The following is a 5,000-nucleotide window of genomic DNA, read 5'->3' as shown; positions in this document are numbered from 1 at the left end:
GGAACAAATCACAAAGTGAATTAGAATTATATTTGACCCTAAACAGAGAGTACACATTGGCAGAATACCTGGCCACAGTGAATGATATAAAACTAAGGACAACTTTGACATGGTACAGACTGACTGGACACAGCCTGGACATAGAAACAGACTGAGTGGACACAGCTGGACATAGAAACAGACTGACTGGACATAGCCTGGACATAGAAACAGACTGAGTGGACACAGCTGGACATAGAAACAGACAGTTACAGGAAGAACTGGCTGCCCAGAGAGGCCATGCTTTGTTCACTTTGTCATCAGGGAGATGTTGAAACAGAATCGCACTTCCTACTGTACTGGGAGACATATAAGGATCTAAGAGAGTTTTTGTTTTCTTTGATCAAATAAATAATACCTATTTTGAGTTTATCCATCTCCCTGATCCTCAGAAACGGCCCTATCTACGTGGGGAGAAAAGTCATAGTGAACACTATTACCTGCAAACTATGTATACACAATGTTTCTGAATGGCTACAGAGAGAGCGAGAGAATGAGGAGACAGAGAGAGAGATAGATAGATAATGAGGAGACAGAGAGCGAGAGAATGAGGAGACAGAGATATTGATAGAGAGAGAGACAGAGACAGAGAGAGATAATGAGGAGACAGAAATAATGAGGAGACAGAGAGAGAGAAAGAGGAAACAGAGAGAGAGAGAGAGAGAGAGAGAGCGCAAATGATGAGACAGAGAGAGAGAGAAAGAGGAGAGAGAGAGAGAGAGAGAGAGATGGAGAGGGAGAGAGATTCACAGATAGAGAGAATGAGGAGACAGAGAGAGAAAGAGGAGACAGAGAGAGAGAGAGAAAGGAGACAGATAGATTGATAGAGAGGCAGAGACAGAGAGAGAGAGAGAGAGAGAGAGAGAGAGAGAGAGAGAGAGAGAGAGAGAGAGAGAGAGAGAGAGAGAGTACTGTATGATTAGCCAGTTTAAACTAATGTAGGATTCTGAAATGATGCTCATTGCTCACTGCCAATCTTAAGTATATAGAACAACATGGTTATTTGAAAACTAGGGATGGTTAGAGGTTTTACTGCATACTACGGTTAGTATTATAAATTGCAAATTGTAATTATAAACGCGGTTGGATCACCAAGTGTTTAAATGTCACAGTTTATAATAATACAAAATAAAAGTAAATACTGTCCGTCTCCCTAAACGCCACCCTGCAGCCGTTTTCATTTGATTCATAACCACGGCGGAAGGCAGTGACAGGCCGCCCAGAATCTCTAACCCGGAGGAATTGACAGTGCTGAGGGGAAGTAGAATAGAACTACCAGCTACAGTAACTGGTTTGGGGAGAAAGTGAACGGGGGAGCAATGCTTCAAATCTTATATGATCCACATGACAGCCACCCACTACTTTATAGCAAATGCAAGCTCGTCCAACACCGAGTTTGTCTAACGGGGCTGTGGCACACTGGAAACAGAAGCCAGAGTGACGCAGAGCGCCGGCATCAGTAGCCAGTTTCCTTTCGGCGCCCTTGGTAACAGATTAGACTGGACACACTAGTCTTGGTAACAGATTAGACTGGACACACTAGTCTTATTAACAGGTTAGACTGTTTTTGATTTAACCCATGATAAATATCAGCTCTACCTGATATAAAAGAGCATTGGAGTAGACTGGTGCGTGGGGGAATTGCTGCTCTTTTATTATCACAGGTAGAGATGATATTTATCATGGGTTAAATATTAAAAAAATCAATGCGCTGCCTGAGCCTATGGGGAGAGCACTGTCTGGCGCCCAACTAGGCGACGTGATGCATTTGCTCGAAATTGCCACAGAGTGCTGCTGCTCAAAGTTCAAATCATTTGAACTTTGACCTCGGTTGCCACTGACCTAACGAATATCAATGAGAATACAGCGTTATGTGATGTCAGCAAAAGCAACTCCCAGACTGGAGTGGATCAAATTAATCACCTCTTTTGTTTGGGAGTTTAACACCATATTAAAGGCTGACCACCGGATTTGCTGTTGTGACCAGTGGTGTTTTTTTCATCACTGTTGGTTTATTGACTGCAAGCAAGTCATTGATAAGCGACGGGTGTATTAGACCCATAGCCATAATTTAAAGGGGAACTATTTTACTATTTCTTTCACTATTTGGGCACTTTTACACAATTCCTGTGAGTCTATGGAACACCTCTGTAATATATATATATTTTTTTATTCATTGTTTTGTATTTCTAATCAAGTCTTCAAAAACAGCATTTTTCTACCTCAAGATCTTAAGCCGTTTTGAGCCTGGGCTCCAACCACAATGGTAATGGTTCTGGTTCGCCTGAACATTATCATGCAGCGGTGTCTCTCTGACATCACAAATCGCGCACATTTTCAAATGACTCAGTTCAGTGAGGGTGAATATTGTGAGAGGAGAATTGGAAGAATGCGCCAATATGAGAATTTTGAGACATAGATCATATTAATATAAGTTCACATAGCTAGGAAACAATGCTAAACACTCAAAAAGGCCATTTATAAGATAGTTCCCCTTTAAGATATAGCTTAATCGCTCGCAAATGTGCTCGTCCTCCCATTGATTAACGTGCTAGCATCCAAGCGATAATTCGTCATATCCGGCCGGCACACAATGTGTTAACCTACTCTACCCTACCCAGTACCCAACGTATTACATTAAACAACAAATAGTATTGCACGACAGCCATCCTGCTGGCAGCTTAGGCACTTCCATGATTACTAGATACCTGCGCCCAATCTCACAGTGAGCAACAACACAGACCATCACATGACAGCTGTTACCTGCTCGCTCCTAGCTCCTAGCTCCTAGCTCCTAGCTCCTAGCCCAGCCCTCTCAGGCATCACCTATAGATACAGTAGCTGAGTTGAGTAAAGTAGGATAGAATAATCAAACATAAAAACCATCACCATATGATAGCTTATCAATATGAACTATATTAGTTACATTATAGTATTAGTTACATCATGTTGATTATGATAGCTAATCAACATGGACTAAATTAGTTACATTATATTACTGTGTGTGTGTGTGTGTGTGTGTGTGTGTGTGTGTGTGTGTGTGTGTGTGTGTGTGTGTGTGTGTGTGTGTGTGTGTGTGTGTGTGTGTGTGTGTGTGTGTGTGTGTGTGTGTGTGTGTGTGTGTGTGTGTGTGTGTGTGTGTGTGTGTGTGTGTGTGTGTGTGTGTGTGTGTGTGTGTGTGTGTGTGTGTGCCCATTAGGGGTGGGAATCACCAGAGGCCTCACAATACGATACTATCACGATACTTGAGTCACGATACGATAGTATTGCAATACTAAATATATTGCGATATGCTGAGTTTTGCGATATTAATATTGCGATATATTGCAATGTATTACCTTTTTTCAACTGCAAAGTAAAACTTTGTCAACATGTTTTATCTAATAAAATAAAGTTCAGTCTGTTCATCTCACTTCAATCATTTTTATTGCAGAACATGGTATTTTCTCAAGCAGACAGATGTCAACACTGTAATCTGTGTTGCATGTACCTGACAAACTGAACTGTTTGTATTACAGTCATATTCCAACTTAACTGAATGCACAGTATGTGTGTGTGCCGTGCACGTGTACAAACACACACATACACACACACACAAAGAAAAATACACAAATACATAGTGCAACAATACACGCTTTCACAATTCACACACAACTCCATTTTCCTGCACAGGCGCGGCGGGCACAAACACACACATGCAAACAATACTATTCACCTACAGACTGTGCACACACACACACACACAAACATACACATTATTGTTAGCTACTGTATTCTGTATTACTGCAGCTCAGTCTACGCATGCATGCGCACGCACGTACACACACACACGCAAATTTGAATACTTTATTTGGTTCCACAAATTATATTACATAAACAGGGAATCAAATGTATCGGGGCAAAACAGCACTGAACACTTAACACATTCCCGCCCGACCACGGATAAATCCGTGTTTCGAATCCAACGGTTGAGGACCAACCACGGACATGTCCGTGGCAAGGTTGTTTTGGCTTTTATTCCATTTAAATAACCTACTCGATGTCACCAAGCAGCACTGCAGAAGTACCCTACTCTTTGAATTCGAAAAAGTGCATTACCGGCCAGATCCTCTTAGGGGCGCTATCTCGATAATGCAGTGTTCCCTGTGGCAGAAGTTGTCTTGTTTTTTCTGGAACTCCAATGTAGTTTTCTGCTAACATGAAGCAATGCCTATAGCCTGTAGCTTGGAATACGTTTTGGGACGCGGATTTCAGTGTGCAGTAAAGGAATATATGATCAGCCAATGGACATATCGATCTACCAGATGGCGATCGATAACTGGGAAATCATTTGGGGGATCCAACCGGCCCACGGTAAGATCGTTTTCACATAAATTACATGCTGATCAGGGCTTGTTATGATAGCCATCCACCCGGTCAGCGAATGTGGCTACTGAGGCTAACGCGTTTATTGGTAATCAATAATCAGAAACGACATCCCCCGCCCCCCCCCCCCCCCCCTTTCATGCATTCATGGTGGACCATCATACCGATCATATGCAGTTTGAGTTTTAACTGTAGCTTCTGTATATCCGAAATGCCATTGGATTTAACGTTAGTAGCTTAGCGGCCTGTATCTCGCCTTCCAGGAAATATACTAGACCAAATCCCTTAACGCTTATATTCAAGACGCTATAAAATGAGAACGTATTGATGAAAAAATTATTTCTTTAAGCCATTTTGAAGGGACGGTTTATGGTGTCAATTGACAATGAGAATGGACAGATAGCAATACTATAAAGTATAGATTTAGCTCTACAAACAGCCCCACGGACTATGCAAGTCTATTATGAAATGCTGGCCGTCTAGAGTGATTTTAGATGGATCCAAGTGGCCGCGAAAGTGTAAAGGGTACACATAGCACCTCCTTCTCCACGCGGCTAAGCTGCCAATAATAGCAGAGACAGAGCAATATTTGGCCA

The sequence above is a fragment of the Notolepis coatsorum genome (assembly GCF_963971535.1).
Source record: "Notolepis coatsorum genome assembly, chromosome: 15".
NCBI lineage: Eukaryota > Metazoa > Chordata > Actinopteri > Aulopiformes > Paralepididae > Notolepis > Notolepis coatsorum.
Note: the sequence above shows the minus strand (reverse complement) of the source record.